At 37.1% G+C, this 19,381-nt stretch overlaps 1 protein-coding gene across 1 annotated transcript in view; it reads left to right on the forward strand.

The window, feature by feature from the left end:
- Positions 1-8,002: 8,002 nt before the first annotated feature.
- Positions 8,003-19,381, forward strand: part of LOC128642570 (V-type proton ATPase catalytic subunit A-like) — a 74,588-nt gene continuing 63,209 nt past the window's right edge. Inside the window, exon 1 of the mRNA XM_053695338.1 lies at positions 8,003-8,072. The gene's annotated coding sequence lies outside the window, so the exon portion shown is untranslated. The remainder of the gene's footprint in view (positions 8,073-19,381) is intronic.

A 19,381-nucleotide genomic window follows, 5' to 3' on the forward strand; every position in this document is an offset into this window, starting at 1 on the left:
CTAGTGGTAAGTTGTCTGTTGTGAAGTTTAATGTAGCTGGTTAAGGCTGAGGAAATCTGAAGATATGCAAACCAATGCAGTTTGTCCGGCTGTAATATGTCACGTAAATGGTTATAGGTTGCTACCTTTCCCTGTACCACTAGATCTGCTACCCTATATAATCCCTTTTTTGTCCATTTACCTACATAGCTATGTAGCTCTTTCGGTAGAAGATACTTTATGGGCCTGATCCATGAGTGCTTGGGTAGGAGTGTATGGGATTTCATGGCCAGATTCCAACACCTTTGTGATTCTAGTATGGTAGGGATTGTTCCTAAGCAATATCTGCCCTCTTTACCTGAATCCCATAAGATACCATCCGAATTTTCTTGTTCTACCAGATCTCTTTCTATTTTAGTCCACACTACTTCACTCGACTGTTTACTTAAAAGTGTCGTTTGAGCTGTCCTAGCAGCTTGATAGTAATCGGCTAAGTTTGGTACACCAACCTCTCCTTGCTGTCTATGTTGAGCTAAAATTTGTGACGCAATTCTTGCTCCCCTATTTCCCCTCAGGAAGGAGTGGAGATCCGTTTGTAGTTTCTTTAGGTACTGATGGGGGACCTTAATTGGTAGGGCACAAAATAAATACAGTAGTCTGGGAAGTATATTCATTTTTTTTGATGACAGACGGCCATTCCACGAGAAGTTGCCTTTCTTCCAATTATGTAATTCCTGTCTAATTGTGTGATATAAAGGGATATAATTTAGTTGGTAGAGCTTATGATACGAGTCTGCTAGCTTTATCCCTAAGTATGTAAGGGAATGCTTGACCCAAGAGATATCAAAGTTGACCTCTAACAGCTTTTTCGTATGAGAGGGGAGTGAGATCGGTAAGGCCTCGCACTTATCTATATTGACCTTGTAGCCAGATATTTCTGAAAATTCTTGTAACACCTTGTATAGATGCGTCATGGAATTTAAAGGTTTAGTTATTGTCAGAAGGATGTCATCTGCGAACAACGATAATTTATATTCTTTTTTTCCTATTTTAACTCCACTAATATCATCTGATCTCCTAATTCTGGAAGCTAGCGGCTCGATACAAAGAGCGAACAGTAGTGGGGACAGGGGACAACCCTGCCTGGTACCATTCAATATTGGTATAGATCTAGATTGGTATCCCGCAGCGCTTATTGTAGCCGATGGTGTTGAGTAGATTCCTTTAATTGCCTGTACAAAGTCGCCCTTGAAACCGTAACCCGTCAGTACCTCCAACATGTATAACCAGTCAATTCTGTCGAACGCCTTCTCCGCGTCCAGTGATAGGAGCAGAGAAGGCATTTCCCCTATTTTCAAGCATTCCGTCAAGTCTATTGTTCTTCGGACATTGTCTGGAGCTTCCCTTCCTTGAATGAACCCCACCTGGTCAGGGTGAATAATCTCCGGGAGCACTGTCTTAAGTCTGTTGGCCAGAATTTTTGTTAGTATTTTTATGTCCTGATTAATTAATGAAATCGGTCTGTAGTTTTTGCATTGTGTAGGGTCTTTCCCAGGCTTGGGAATAACTACAATCTTGGCTCTTAGTAAGTCCATAGGGATCTCCACTCCTTTCATGATATCATTACAGAACATTTTTAAGTGTGGGATTAACTCCTTTTTAGAGGCCTTATAGTATTCACTGGTTAGGCCGTCAGGGCCTGCTGCCTTACCCACCTTAAGATCCTTCAAAACACTTAGGATTTCTTGGGAAGTTATCTCTGCATTCAGACTCTCTTTATTTGCGGTGGAAATGTTTCTAATCTGAGCTTGTCTCAGAAATTCTAGTGTTTTAGTGTGTGTCTGAGATGTTCTAGTAACCTTTTTACCGTCATAAAGTGATTCATAATAGGATGCAAAGGTATTCGTGATCTCCTGTGGGTTTGATGTTTTAGTACCTTCTTTAGTCTGAATGGTCGGGATAGAATGCATTTTCACTCTTTCCCTCAATTTATTGGCTAAATATTTATCTGGTTTATTTGAATAAATAAAGTATGAGGTCTTTAATCTCTGAATAGCTCTTGTGGCCGAATCATTTAAAATCTTTGCTAATAGCTTTCTTTTGGTCTGTAACAATTTAAAAGTGGCTACCGTTTGTTTATGTTGTGTTTCTAGTGTGTGTATTTCCTCCTGGAATTGGTCTATAGTCCTATGAGAAAGTTTCCTAATCCTGTCAAGCCTAAATTTAAAGGACATCACGTCCGAATCTGTCTGAGGTGACACATTTCCTGAGTCTGAAAGTTCTCCCTCAGACAGCAATTCCCTGACCCCCATCTCATCGTACATCGGAAATAGCTAATAAAGCATCAGAGGATTCAGTATTCACATTAATACCTGACCTACTGCGTTTACCCTGTAATACTGGTAATTTAGATAATACCTCTCTAAGGGTAGTTGACATAACTGCAGCCATCTCCTGCAAAGTAAAAGAAATAAACGCACTAGAGGTACTTGGTGTCGCTTGTGTGGGCGTTAAAGGTTGTGATATTTGGGGAGAATTGGATGGCATATCCAGTTTCTCTTCAGATTGAGAATCATCCTTAGGCACACTTTCTTGACCTAAAATATGCTTTTTACATTGTAAGGCCCTTTCAGTACAAGAGGTACACAATGTAAGAGGGGGTTCCACAATGGCTTCTAAACACTTAGAACAATGAGTTTCCTCAATGTCAGACATGTTGAACAGACTAGTAATAACCACAAATAGTCGTTAAACACTTTATTAATTGCTTTAATTAATTTTTTGAGAAATGTGTACTGCGCCTTTAAGAAATAAAAAAGCGTACAAATTTTCCAAAACTGCTTTAAACCGTTAATTTACTCATAAAAATGAACTATTCCTTAATAATGGCTCCAAAAATTATTGCACCCCAAGAGTAAGGGGAGAATTAACTTCTAAAACTTATTTATAGACACAATTATGTTAAAGTCATCAAAAATACCCTCTGCACCTCGCCACAGCTCTGCAGTGGCGCCTACCTGCCCCCAGGGTACTTCGAAATGACTCGACAACAATCCGGATAAGAGAACCCCTGCATAAGCTCAACCGGAGCTAATGCCTGCTGCTTCCCAGCCAGAGTACAGTGCGTGTCTGAGCGTGCGAAAATAAGCCCCACCTATCATGATCGATGACCGAGTAGGCCTGAACAACCGCATGGTGAAGCGGTTTCAATCATAAGTCATGTGGAAATCTTTAACCCCTAAGTAACTCTCAATACGGTCAAACTGTTCAAACAAAAAAATCGTTAAGCATATCTCCCAGTGTCTCTTTATAATGTAGTGTCCATTATAATGTGTGGCCCAAAATGTCAACTGAATAAATAAAGCATAGGTTTCAGTAACACCCCCTTTGTTTTACAGGTCTACTGCTTACCCCTTCCCTTGCAGGGAAATAAATGTCAGCCAATTCTGAAAACCGTTCTCCACACTGAAGATGTCTCTTGTATTACCTTCAGAAGCTCTGTGGGAACCAATGTGGATCTTAGTTACAGCAGCTAAGATCATTAACCTCAGGGCAGAAATCTTCTTCCATATCCCCCTGAGGGAAATAGTACTCACCGGCACCATTTAAAATAAAAACTTCTTGATTGAAGAAACTAAAACTAACACCTCACTTTACCTCTTCCTAGTACAAACACAGGCAAAGAGAATGACTGGGGGTGGAGGGAAGGGAGGAGCTATATATACAGCTCTGCTGTGGTGCTCTTTGCCACTTCCTGTTAGCAGGAGGATAATATCCCACAAGTAAGGATGCAATCCATGGACTTGTATCTTGTAGAAGAAATATTTTTAAACTTTTCTTGTAAAACAGGCTTGATCTCTTGAAAACCCATTCTAGCATATTGTATTTCTTCACATGGCTTTTTTTTAAATGTTTACATTTTTGCACACACTCAGTTTGTTTTAATAAATCCATTTGTTTTATGGTTTAATAAAAATAATATATATAGCTCAAATCACACTTCTGACTTTTTGAACATATACACAACAAAAAAATGTTAAGTATAAAATGAGAATAAACAGACTAACTAATACAGTCTGTGTTCAAATGCATGAAGCAATTATCATCAATACTGAAACAGTTAACTGTAGCATTTTACTTTTGTGTTGCCTGCATATATTTTGCTTCCATGTAAATGTGCGAAAACACCTTTAATAAATCTTGTTTCTTAGGTCATTTTTAATATTTCCCCAGTCTAAGCATAAGGAAATAAAGATGTAATATTATATTGTAGATATAATTTTGCCTTATTAATAGATTATATTATTTTACAATATTCTGACGGATTTGCGTGCGTAAAATGTTATTGTGTTAGCAAAAGATATATATATATATGTGTGTGTGTGTGTATATATAATGTGTGTGTGTTAATATGTGTGTAAATATATATATATATATATATATATATATATATTTATATATTGGAGCCTTTTCCAATCAAACACCTTACCATATCACTTTTAACCCTTTTAACCCCTTAAGGACCACAGCACTTTTCCATTTTCTGTCCGTTTGGGACCAAGGCTATTTTTACATTTCTGCAGGGTTTGTGTTTAGCTGTAATTTTCCTCTTACTCATTTACTGTACCCACACATATTATATACCGTTTTTCTCGCCATTAAATGGACTTTCTAAAGATACCATTATTTTCATCATATACTATAAAAAATTATAAAATATTAGGAAAAAATGGAAAAAAACACACTTTTTCTAACTTTAAACCCCAAAATCTGTTACACATCTACAACCACCAAAAAACACCCATGCTAAATAGTTTCTAAATTTTGTCCTGAGTTTAGAAATACCCAATGTTTACATGTTCTTTGTTTTTTTTTTTTGCAAGTTATAGGGAAATAAATACAAGTAGCACTTTGCTATTTCCAAACCACTTTTTTTCAAAATTAGCGCTAGTTACATTGGGACACTGATATCTTTCAGGAATACCTGAATATCCCTTGACATGTATATATTTTTTTTTTAGAAGACATCCCAAAGTATTGATCTAGGCCCATTTTAGTATATTTCATGCAACCATCTCACTACCAAATGCGATCAAATAAAAAAAATTGTTCACTTTTTCACAAATTGTTTCACAAACTTTAGGTTTCTCACTGAAATTATTTGCAAACAACTTGTGCAATTATGGCATAAATGGTTGTAAATGCTTCTCTGGGATCCCCTTTGTTCAGAAATAGCAGACATATATGGCTTTGGCATTGCTTTTTGGTATTTAGAAGGTCGCTAAATGTCACTGCGCACCACACGTGTATTATGCCCAGCATTGAAGGGGTTAATTAGGGAGCTTGTAGGGAGCTTGTAGCGTTAATTTTAGCTTTAGTATAATGTAGTAGACAACCCAAAGTATTGATCTAGGTCCATTTTGGTATATTTCATGCCACCATTTCACCGCCAAATGCGAACAAATAAAAAAAAGCGTTACATTTTTCACAATTTTAGGTTTCTCACTGAAATTATTTACAAACAGCTTGTGCAATTATGGCATACATTGTTGTAAAAGCTTCTCTGGGATCCCCTTTGTTCAGAAATAGCAGACATATATGGCTTTGGCTTTGCTTTTTGGTAATTAGAAGGCAGCTAAATGCCGTTGCGCACCACATGTGTATAATGCCCAGCATTGAAGGGGTTAATTAGGGAGCTTGTAGGGAGCTTGTAGGGTTAATTTTAGCTTTAGTGTAGGTATCAACCTCCCACATGACACATCACACCCCCTGATCCCTCCCAAACAGCTCTCTTCCCTCCCCCACCCCACAATTGTCCTCGCCATCTTAAGTACTGCCAGTACTAAAATAAGAGTTTTTTGGGGATTTAAAAAAAATAATAATAATTCTGCTCTGTAGGATCCCCCCTTAGCCCCCAACCTCCCTGATCCCCCCCAAACAGCTCTCTAACCCCCCTCTCTGCCTTATTATGCGCCATATTGGGTACTGGCAGCTGTCTGCCAGTACCCAGTTTGAAATCAAATGTTTTTTATCAAATTTTTTATTTTATTATTTTAAAACTACTATTTTCTGTAGTGTAGCTGCCCCCCCTCAACCCCCAACCTCCCACCCTCCCAGATCGTTAAAATGTATAATGTTCCCACCCTCTCTCCCACCAAGTACCACCTTACTTGTTGTTCCATAGTGTAGGGTTCCCACTCCCGCGCACGCACGCGCGCACACACGCTCACGTGCACGCGCGCGCACTCGATCCCGCCCCCCTTCCCACCGATGGCCACCCACCCGCCTCCCTGGATCAGCTCCCACCCACCAACGAACATAGCCATTGATGGCTAATGCAGAGAGAGCCACAGGGTGGCTCTCTCTGCATCGGACGGCTAAAAAATGTTATAGCAGGATGCCTCAATATCGAGGCATCACTGCTATAACATGAAAGCAGTTGGAAGTGATCAGGATCGCTTCCACTGCTTTCAAAGACCAACGACGTACGGGGTACGTCCTTGGTCATTAACTGCATTTTTTTGCAGGACGTACCCCATACGTCGTTGGTCGTTAAGGGGTTAAAAAGTTTGTAATAATATTTAGATTAAATTCTTTATTAAAAAGTGGAAATATGAGGGTAATAGTTTTAATGTGTTTTTACACTTTACTGCAGGTCTCAAGCTGCTCTAAATATTCTAGCCCAGTTTTGGCTTTCTCTCAAGCGCAAAGTCCGCAAACTATAACTTGTAATACCAGCGCTATTTGGCGCATTCACAATATCCATTGAAACTATAGGTTGCACTAGACAAATATTGGCCACGCTAACCCATCTTTGGGAAATGTGATTTACTATGGGCTTGTAATATTAAGTTGCGTGCTATTGTTATATTGGTCCAGCAATACTGCTTATCGTGACCCGCACTATCATTAGCGTGCCACTTGTAATCTAGGCCAGAAGTATTGGTTATTTAGCTGATGATTTGATAATACCAATTCTAGTATTTATAGTCTAAAATTATTTCGCACAAACAATAATAACATTGTAAAGCCGTTATCTGCTTGCTCTCAACTTTCACGTCTTTGTTTAATGTTTCAATCAAGTGGTTTCTAATCGTGTCAACTGCAGGTAAAAATTCATACGCGGAGGCCCATTTATCAAGCTCCGAATTGAGCTTGTTGGCCCGTGTTTCTGGCGAGTCTTCAGACTCGCCAGAAAAAGCAGTTATGAAGCAGCGGTCTAAAGACCGCTGCTCCATAACCCTGTTCGCCTGCTCTGAGCAGGCATAAAGACATCGCCGGAATTCAACCCGGGTTGATTGACACCTCCCTGCTGGCGGCCCATTGTCCGCGAGTCTGCAGGGGGCGGCGTTGCACCAGCAGCTCACAAGAGCTGCTGGTGCAATGCTGAATACGGAGAGAGCGTATTGCTCTCCGCATTCAGCGATATCTGTCAGACCTGATCCGCACTGTCGGATCAGATCCGACAGACATTTGATAAATAGGCCTCCTGATCTGAATATGAGACTAGAAAACACTTAAACAGTAAATGATCTAAACGCTAAGTAAAAATGAATATACCTAGATGTGTTTAACTCCTTTTTACTTAGATAAAAGTTCAATAACTTATAAACACATTGGCTTTTCCAAAGCAGTGGTTAAATGTTATACTATTTATTTGAAATAACATGATAAATGCTTTTTTTTCACAACATAATCTGAGAAACTAGTTATAAAAATATTAATATTTCCCTTCACTGATACTTTGAGGTACAATTTCAGCTCTAACATTCAAAGACAACGCTATTCATACAGTCTGATTTATAGATACAGCAAAGCAGAGGGAGCCGGTACTTAACTTGTTTACAAAACACCAATTGTCAGTGATTTTACTGAACCCCCTTTGTGTCACCTTCAAACAAGTACCTTACTGACACGTGTGAGCAGAAACTGGTTCTGGGCAAAAGTTGCCTCCTACAAGTTTCTCCCACCTACCACTCACTATAAATATATATATTTATCTGTATTCAGCTTACAGAGGTGTGCAAAAGCATTGGGCCCATCTGCTGAGAGACTGGTCCTGAGAGAACGTGACCAACACTAGGAGACACCACGTGAGTTATTCTACAAACTTTATTCAAAATCATTATTTTCATCCATTTTCTCAGTTTTTCATTACAGATGTGTGGTAATAGATTTATTGAAGTCCTTTGTTCCAGCAATAGGATTCCTGTGTTAGCAACAATATTATACATACGCACACTCCTGAGCATATTTAGATATGGAAAGGAGCTAAGTTTCAGCTAAGGATAGTTAGAGAAAAAGGTACAGGTGTACCTTGTTTTATTGCACTTCGCAGATATTGTGTTTTTTGCAGCGACCAAGCATTGAGCATGTCTATCAGCGCTGTGTTTCCATATATACACTTAAATATGTATGTATATATTTATGTGTGTTGTATGCATATATGTATATGTGTGTGTATATTTATATATATATATATATATATATAATGTCTGTGTGTATGCATGTGTGTATATATATATATACAGTATATAGTGTGTGTGTGTGTATGCGTGTGTGTATATATATATATATATATACACACACGCATACACACACACACACTATATAGATATAGTGTGTGTGTGTGTGTATATATATATATATATATATATATATGACAATGAGATCCGCACTCACCAGCAACCACAACCACTCTGTGCACGGCCACTAGTCACATCCAAAAGAAATAAGCAGCATGTAGAATGGGATCCTGGTGTAAATCCACGTTATCCACAGCAGCAAGGAAAGCCAGCACCAGAGATAATATTTATCACCTTTTATTGACAGAACATCATAACGTTTCGGCCCCAACCAGGAGGCCTTGGTCACATGAAAACATGTCACCCAGGTGATAAATATTATCTCTGGTGCTGGCTTTCCTTGCTGCTGTGGATAACGTGGATTTACACCAGGATCCTATTCTACATGCTGCTTATTTGATTTATATATATATATTTATTTATTTTTTTATGGGGGTACCTCTGCCATCTCATAACAGGTAATATTTGTAATCATCAGGTAAATACTCTAGTTTTCACAAGAGGAGGCTGAAAAATACATCAAACATTGTAAACAACATTGTCCCTTTGCTTTTCTCAACGTTACTGAGCACAATATATCAATCAATAATCAATGAGTACAGGCACATTTTTTTTTTTTTACAAAACAGCTTCCAAATGCTTTCATAGAAACACGTTATTTTCATTCGAAAAGTTGAAAAAGTCACAACAAAACTGTAAACTATTCAGGGTCTATTTACAGCAGCAGCTCCCATAGGTTAACACAGGAACTGGAGAGGACTTACAACTGCAGTATATAATGTAAGGACTTGATTTATTTCAGAGACTTCTGCATATCAGCCATTCCCAAGTCTTTATTGCTGCTGTTCCTATTACCTCTGCAGGAAGGTTACTCAGTGTATCTACTACCCTTTCTGTAGTGCAGTGTTTTACTAACTTACCTCTAAATCTAGTTCCATTTAGCTTTAATAAATGATCTTTTGTCTGGGAATTCTTTTTCTAAACTTCTAGTATCTCGTTTCTGAAGTGGGGGCAATACATGGCAAGTATTTTACATGAACACTCTATTATTAGTTAGTTCACCAGCTAAATTATCTCTTATAATTTGTATGTAGAATAAGGGGATGGTTGCTGCCCAAACGTACACAATTCTTACAAGGTATTTATATACATTTATATTTATTCAAAAGTTTGTAAATGTAAATCCCATATATTTTATTTAATTTACTAACAAATATTTTTTTTTTCTTAAACAAAATATAATCATAATCTAACTTTATTTTGAGGTATTGTTAAAAAATAAATAAAAAATGGGTGCCATTGTCCTAGAGCATATCATTTATTTATTTTTTTTTTTTTGGGGGGGGGGGTCATAAATGACAGTTTATATAAGAAAACACAACCATATCCCATCAGCCATCAACATAGTTAATTCTGTGCTCTCACAAGTATAGGAAATTCTGTCCTTTGAGGGCAGTTCAGATGATTCTAGCGATTTTGGGGATACTTTACAAGAGCTTTTTTTTTTGTTTTTACTAATAACAATTATCTTGCTTAACAGGAATTGAGTTCACAAAATACCTGTTAAGGCAAATGCAAACAATGTGCGTTCTATACACTGTGCTTAAGCAACCTGAAGAGCTAGTGTGTTTATCCACAAACACAACGTGTATATATACACACACAGCACACTGGGATAAAGTGCAGATATCATAAACAAAGTAGTGTTCATGTATAAAACATATGCATTGCCATAACCATATTTATTACTGACAAATGCTCACTCTAGTCCAGTAATGGCACTTTATTACCAGTATTTACAGATATCTATAAAACATATGCATTGCCGTAACCATATTTATTACTGACAAATGCTCACTCTAGTCCAGTAATGGCACTTTATTACCAGTATTTACAGATATCTATAAAACATATGCATTGCCGTAACCATATTTATTACTGACAAATGCTCACCCTAGTCCAGTAATGGCACTTTATTACCAGTATTTACAGATATCTATAAAACATATGCATTGCCGTAACCATATTTATTACTGACAAATGCTCACCCTAGTCCAGTAATGGCATTTTATTACCAGTATTTACAGATATCTATAAAACATATGCATTGCCATAACCATATTTATTACTGACAAATGCTCACTCTAGTCCAGTAATGGCACTTTATTACCAGTATATACAGATATCTATAAAACATATGCATTGCCATAACCATAATTATTACTGACAAATGCTCACTCTAGTCCAGTAATGGCACTTTATTACCAGTATATACAGATATCTATAAAACATATGCATTGCCATAACCATATTTATTACTGACAAATGCTCACTCTAGTCCAGTAATGGCACTTTATTACCAGTATATACAGATATCTATAAAACATATGCATTGCCATAACCATAATTATTACTGACAAATGCTCACTCTAGTCAAGTAATGGCACTTTATTACCAGTATATACAGATATCTATAAAACATATGCATTGCCATAACCATATTTATTACTGACAAATGCTCACTCTAGTCCAGTAATGGCACTTTATTATCAGTATATACAGATATCTATAAAACATATGTATTGCCATAACCATATTTATTACTGACAAATGCTCACTCTAGTCCAGTAATGGCACTTTATTATCAGTATATACAGATATCTATAAAACATATGTATTGCCATAACCATATTTATTACTGACAAATTCTCACTCTAGTCCAGTAATGGCACTTTATTACCAGTATATACAGATATCTATAAAACATATGCATTGCCATAACCATATTTATTACTGACAAATGCTCACTCTAGTCCAGTAATGGCACTTTATTATCAGTATATACAGATATCTATAAAACATATGCATTGCCATAACCATATTTATTACTGACAAATGCTCACTCTAGTCCAGTAATGGCACTTTATTACCAGTATTTACAGGGAAGAATAACCAAAACTTGAGCATTTACATAAAAAAAAAGGATTGTAATACTTTAACATGATACTAGTGTTTTAGTCTCCATTGAGATATTTGTCAAGTTTATATGTGATCGCTCCCAGTGCTATTTAACAGATGTATTTGCTCATACAGTGTAGTATAGTGAAATAGGTGCATTAACAGGACATTGTGCTACAAGTAATTAGCTGTTCGATCTTAAAATAATATTTGAAAATGTTTTAAAGTTCTTTTTTTGATTGATTTTTTTCCAATTTGAATAAACCAACTTTTTCTGTGGGAGCTTTCCCTATCAGCCTCTGAGCAGTAGATACCTAGATATCAGTTGTACAAATCTGTTAGTTTTACTTTATACTTCATATAGATGTTAGGAAAACTTTGAGTAGTGTGTTCCCATTGGTATCAACAGATTATTTTTTTGTTTGTGTGTGTGTGTGTGTGTGTGTGTGTGTGTGGGGGGGTGTTACATATATGCTGCACATCATTTTAAAGATGGTCACGGCTCTTATAAAATCTCAAAGTATGGGGGTAGGAAATTGCCCCCTCTACCTCCACAGACATATCCCTTTAAGAACATAACAAAAACATTTTTATGACTAAACCTGGTAAAAAGAAACATCAATGTGGTCTTTGAAGTCTTCTTGGGTTTGCTTTGCCTGACAGTTTCCATTTAGTCCAGTAATGGTATCATCTAAACTTGCTTTTTTATTGTTAACACTAAAGGTTATCTGTCAATATGCAAAATATGAAAAACATAAAATACTGACCAATCACAGCTGTTATCACAATGTTACCTAGTGGACAGGGAAATCCACCCTGGCTATGTGCATATGCTTATGCAGGGTAATATGTGTAGTATATGCATTTGTGGGTAAATATTTCTGTGTGCACAGCGCTGTGTATCTGTGCAGAGTAAAACAAAAGGAACATGTACTCTGCACAGGCCACTCTGTATTTCTAATTAAAAATAAATGAAATAGAGAGTTTTGAATTGGCTGAAATCTTAAATCTTCAAAAGGATATGAAACCCAGAAATAGTTTTTTTCTGGCTGAGCATACAATTTAAAAAAGTTTCCAATGTACTATTATCAAATTTGCTTAATTCTCTTGTTATCCTTTGCTGAAGGAGCAGCATTGCACTACTGGCAGCTAGCTGTACACATCTAGTTAGCCAATCACAAGAGACAAATGTGTGCAGGCACCAATCAGCAATGAGAAACTTTTCTGTCACATTACAACATTTTAATTTTCTCATTTATGTCCCTATACTTATAGAAATAACCCTAATTTCTTACTAGCCTGTTGCAATTTCATATTAGTCGTGGACTAGTTGAAATTTCCAGCCCTGTGTTTTATTTGTAAGGCAATATTTGTGGGGGGTGGGGGCAAGTATATGCAAGAAAAAGAAAAACCATTGGCACTACTGTGAAAAAGACAACACAGCTTGACTTTCCAGTAAATCAAAATAGAAACTGTTAATTGATATGTGTTACCAAAAGGATACACGTTGCAGCACTAACAGTAAAAATTATCTTTAGAGTATATATATTTAAAACAGGAAATGAAATGCAGCCCTGTTGTATAAAGCAGACTAGGGTATTCTAAAGAAACACAAACACATGATCAGTTAGCAATATTTACAATAATCCCTAACCCTTTAGCAATAAAGCAAGTTATTAGAAGACATATTTGAAATCCATTATAGGCTGCATTCTGTCTTTGTCACAGGTGTAGAGTGTCATGCACAGCAGCAATCTGTATTTGTGTGTGTATGGCAGCATGCAGATATGTGTAAAGCATTATGTTTGTTCAGAGCAGTGTAAACTTGTGCAGAGCAATGCACAATTGAGAACAATGTATATATGTGCAGTGTGGTGTATATATATGAGCAAAGCATTGTATATTTAATAAGAGCAGTGTATATTTGTTCAGAACAGTTTATATTGTTTTTTTTTTCCAATTCATTTTTGCAGAGTAACCTATATATGTGCAGAGCAGTGTATACTTGGGCAGAGCAATGTACATATGTACAGACCAGTGTACACTTGGGCAGAGCAATGTATATATGTGCGAGCAATGTATATATGTGCAGACCAGTGTATACTTGTGCATAACAATGTATATATGTACAGACCAGTGTATACTTGTGCAGAGCAATGTATATATGTAAGAACCAGTGTATACTTGTGCAGAGCAATGTATATATGTACAGACCAGTGTATACTTGTGCAGAACAATGTATATATGTACAGACCAGTGTATACTTGTGCAGAACAATGTATATATGTACAGACCAGTGTATACTTGTGCAGAACAATGTATATATGTACAGACCAGTGTATACTTGTGCAGAGCAATGTATATACAGTGGGGCAAAAAAGTATTTAGTCAGCCACCAATTGTGCAAGTTCTCCCACTTAAGAAGATGAGAGAGGCCTGTAATTTTCATCATAGGTATACCTCAACTACGAGAGACAAAATGTGGAAACAAATCCAGACAATCACATGTCTGATTTGGAAAGAATTTTTTTGCATATTATGGTGGAAAATAAGTATTTGATCAATATCAAAAGTTCATCTCAATACTTTATTATATATCCTTTGTTAGCAATGACAGAGGTCAAACGTTTTCTGTAAGTCTTCACAAGGTTGTTACACACTGTTGCTGGTATGTTGGCCCATTCCTGCATGCAGATCTCCTCTAGAGCAGTGATGTTATGGGGCTGTCGCTGGGCAACACGGACTTTCAACTCCCTCCAAAGGTTTTCTATGGGTTGAGATCTGGAGACTGGCTAGGCCACTCCAGGACCTTGTAATGCTTCTTACGAAGCCACTCCTTCGTTGCACGGGCGATGTGTTTGGGATCATTGTCATGCTGAAAGACCCAGCCACGTTTCATCTTCAATGCCCTTTCTGATGGAAGGAGGTTTGCACTCAAAATCTCACGATACATGGCCCCATTCATTCTTTCATGTACACGGATCAGTCGTCCTGTTCCCTTTTCAGAGAAACAGCCCCAAAGCATTATGTTGCCACCCCCATGCTTCACAGTAGGTATGGTGTTCTTTGGTTGCAACTGAGCATTCTCTCTCCTCCAAACAAGACGAGTTGTGTTTCTACCAAACAGTTCTACTTTGGTTTCATCTGACCATATGACATTCTCCCAATCCACTTCTGGATCATCCAAATGCTATCTAGCATACTTCAGATGGGCCCGGACATGTACTGGTTTAAGCAGGGGGACATGTCTGGCACTGCAGGATCTGAGTCCCTGGCGGCGTAGTGTGTTACTGATGGTAGCCTTTGTTACATTGGTCCCAGCTCTCTGCAGGTCATTCACTAGGTCCCCCCGTGATCATTTTGACCCCACGGGGTGAGATCTTGCGTGGAGCCCCAGATCGAGGGAGATTATCAGTGGTCTTGTATGTCTTCCATTTTCTAATTATTGCTCCCACAGTTGATTTCTTCACACCAAGCTGCTTGCATATTGCAGATTCAGTCTTCCCAGCCTGGTACAGGTCTACAATTTTGTTTCTGGTGTCCTTCGACAGCTCTTTGGTCTTCACCATAGTGGAGTTTGGAGTGTGACTGTTTGAGGTTGTGGACATGTGTCTTTTATACTGATAACAAGTTCAAACAGGTGCCATTAATACAGGTAATGAGTGGAGGACAGAGGAGCCTCTTAAAGAAGATGATACAGGTCTGTGAGAGCCAGAAATCTTGCTTGTTTGTAGGTGACCAAATACTTATTTTCCACCATAATATGCAAATAAATTATTTACAAATCAGACAATGTGATTGTCTGGATTTTTTTTTCCACATTTTGTCTCTCATAGTTGAGGTATACCTATGATGAAAATTACAGGCCTCTCTCATCTTCTTAAGTGGGAGAACTTGCACAATTGGTGGCTGACTAAATACTTTTTTGCCCCACTGTATGTACAGACCAGTGTATACTTGTGCAGAGCAATGTATATATGTACAGACCAGTGTATACTTGTGCAGAGCAATGTATATATGTTCAGACCAGTGTATACTTGTGCAGAGCAATGTATATATGTACAGACCAGTGTATACTTGTGCAGAGCAATGTATATATGTACAGACCAGTGTATACTTGTGCAGAGCAATGTATATATGTACAGACCAGTGTATACTTGTGCAGAGCAATGTATATATGTACAGACCAGTGTATACTTGTGCAGAGCAATGTATATATGTTCAGACCAGTGTATACTTGTGCAGAGCAATGTATATATGTACAGACCAGTGTATACTTGTGCACAACAATGTATATATGTACAGACCAGTGTATACTTGTGCAGAACAATGTATATATGTACAGACCAGTGTATACTTGTGCACAACAATGTATATATGTACAGACCAGTGTATACTTGTGCAGAACAATGTATATATATATATATATAAACAGACCAGCGTATACTTGTGCAGAACAATGTATATATGTACAGACCAGTGTATACTTGTGCAGAACAATGTATATATGTACAGACCAGTGTATACTTGTGCAGAACAATGTATATATGTACAGACCAGTGTATACTTGTGCAGAACAATGTATATATATATATAAACAGACCAGCGTATACTTGTGCAGAACAATGTATATATGTACAGACCAGTGTATACTTGTGCAGAACAATGTATATATGTACAGACCAGTGTATACTTGTGCACAACAATGTATATATGTACAGACCAGTGTATACTTGTGCAGAGCAATGTATATATGTACAGACCAGTGTATACTTGTGCAGAGCAATGTATATATGTACAGACCAGTGTATACTTGTGCAGAGCAATGTATATATGTGCAGAGCAATGTATATATGTACAGACCAGTGTATACTTGTACAGACAATGTGTATATGTGCAGACCAGTGTATACTTGTGCAGAACAATGTATATGTACAGACCAGTGTATACTTGTGCAGAACAATGTATATATGTACAGACCAGTGTATACTTATGCAGAACAATGTATATATGCACAGACCAGTGTATACTTGTGCACAACAATGTATATATGTACAGACCAGTGTATACTTGTGCAGAGCAATGTATATATGTACAGACCAGTGTATACTTGTGCAGAGCAATGTATATATGTACAGACCAGTGTAAACTTGTGCGGAACAATGTATATATGTACAGAACAGTGTATACTTGTGCAGAGCAATGTATATATGTACAGACCAGTGTATACTTGTGCAGAGCAATGTATATATGTACAGACCAGTGTATACTTGTGCAGAGCAATGTATATATGTACAGACCAGTGTATACTTGTGCAGAGCAATGTATATATGTTCAGACCAGTGTATACTTGTGCAGAGCAATGTATATATGTACAGACCAGTGTATACTTGTGCACAACAATGTATATATGTACAGACCAGTGTATACTTGTGCAGAACAATGTATATATGTACAGACCAGTGTATACTTGTGCAGAACAATGTATATATATATATATAAACAGACCAGCGTATACTTGTGCAGAACAATGTATATATGTACAGACCAGTGTATACTTGTGCAGAACAATGTATATATGTACAGACCAGTGTATACTTGTGCAGAACAATGTATATATATATATATAAACAGACCAGCGTATACTTGTGCAGAACAATGTATATATGTACAGACCAGTGTATACTTGTGCAGAACAATGTATATATGTACAGACCAGTGTATACTTGTGCACAACAATGTATATATGTACAGACCAGTGTATACTTGTGCAGAGCAATGTATATATGTACAGACCAGTGTATACTTGTGCAGAGCAATGTATATATGTACAGACCAGTGTATACTTGTGCAGAGCAATGTATATATGTGCAGAGCAATGTATATATGTGCAGAGCAATGTATATATGTACAGACCAGTGTATACTTGTACAGACAATGTGTATATGTGCAGACCAGTGTATACTTGTGCAGAACAATGTATATGTACAGACCAGTGTATACTTGTGCAGAACAATGTATATATGTACAGACCAGTGTATACTTGTGCAGAGCAATGTATATATGTACAGACCAGTGTATACTTGTGCAGAGCAATGTATATATGTACAGACCAGTGTATACTTGTGCAGAGCAATGTATATATGTACAGACCAGTGTATACTTGTGCAGAGCAATGTATATATGTACAGACCAGTGTAAACTTGTGCAGAGCAATGTATATATGTACAGACCAGTGTAAACTTGTGCAGAGCAATGTATATATGTACAGACCAGTGTAAACTTGTGCAGAGCAATGTATATATGTACAGACCAGTGTAAACTGGTGCGGAACAATGTATATATGTACAGACCAGTGTAAACTTGTGCGGAACAATGTATATATGTACAGAACAGTGTATACTTGTGAAAATGTTAACAACAAAGGAGTAAAATCAGAAATAAATCTGACCTCTTTTCCTATATCTAGTCACTGAATGCAATAACTGTTTTACTATTAGGGCATCCAATGGGTTGGCGGACTAGATATATGCATATTTACACAAACACCAGCCTGTGTAATCTCCACTAAGTCAGAGTTGTACTAGATTCAGGGTTGCACAAACCGTATCACATCCAGTGTTTACAGGTTTAGAGCAAGCAGCTGAACCTAACATGGCCGGCATCGCGCTGAAAGGTTAAAAGCACTTTCAGCTAATTTAACTTCAGTGGTATCATGCCTAGGATAGAGCAATATTTAAATATGTTAGAATTATTGTTGCATGAAAAAAGTTAAAACTAAAACTAAAAGGACGTTTGTATGTAGCTGACTGGATGATAATGACAGGTCTAGTAGATCTTGTTGCTGGATAGAGACACACTGCAATAGCATAAACATTTATATTTGTCCAGCATAATATTTATGTTTTTAAATAAAGAAAAAAATGTGCATTCAAACAGGACTTCTGAGTGCTAAGTCTCACCTAAATAGAGGTGAAATAGCTGCTGCCTCAGATAACAGTTAGACCATTTTGATTCTGGGATTCTTTGTTTGGTTGCTTAGTTTTGTTTTGTTTTAAATCATTTTTGGCAGCTACAGTGCGCTCTATAGAATCCAAGGGGTTACCATTAATTAATTTAATCGGTGAAACTTAAAGGGACAGTCTACATCAGAATTTGTATTGTTTTAAAAGAAAATCCCTTTATTACCCCTTCCCTAGTTTAGTATAACCAACACGGTTATATTAATACACTTTTTACCTCTGTGATGACCTTGTATCTAAGCCTCTGCAAACTGCCCCCTTATTTCAGTTCTTTTGACAGACTTGCATTTTAGACCAATCAGTGTTGGCCCCTAGGTAACTCCACATGCGTGGTCACAATGTAATCTATATGACATACATGAACTAATGCCCTGTTTAATGGTGAAAAACAGTCAAAATGCATTCAGATAAGAGGCAGCCTTTAAAGGGACACTGAACCCAAATTTTTTCTTTCGTGATTCAGATAGAGCATGCAATTTTAAGCAACTTTCTAATTTACTCCTATTATCAAATTCTCTTCATTCTCTTGGTATCTTTATTTGAAATGCAAGAATGTAAGTTTAGATGCCGGCCCATTTTTGGTGAACACACTGTGTTGTTCTTGCTGTTTGGTGGATAAATTCACCCACCAATAAACAAGTGCTTTCCATGGTTCTGAACCAAAAAAATAGCTTAGATGCCTTTTTTTTTTAAATAAAGAAAGCAAGAGAACAAAGAAAAATTAATAATAGGAGTAAATTAGAAAGTTGCTTAAATTTCCATGCTCTATCTGAATCACGAAAGAAAAATATTGGGTTCAGTGTCCCTTTAAGGTCTAAGAAATTATTATATGAGCCT

The sequence above is a fragment of the Bombina bombina genome, chromosome 1 (genome assembly GCF_027579735.1).
Source record: "Bombina bombina isolate aBomBom1 chromosome 1, aBomBom1.pri, whole genome shotgun sequence".
In the NCBI taxonomy this organism is placed as follows: domain Eukaryota; kingdom Metazoa; phylum Chordata; class Amphibia; order Anura; family Bombinatoridae; genus Bombina; species Bombina bombina.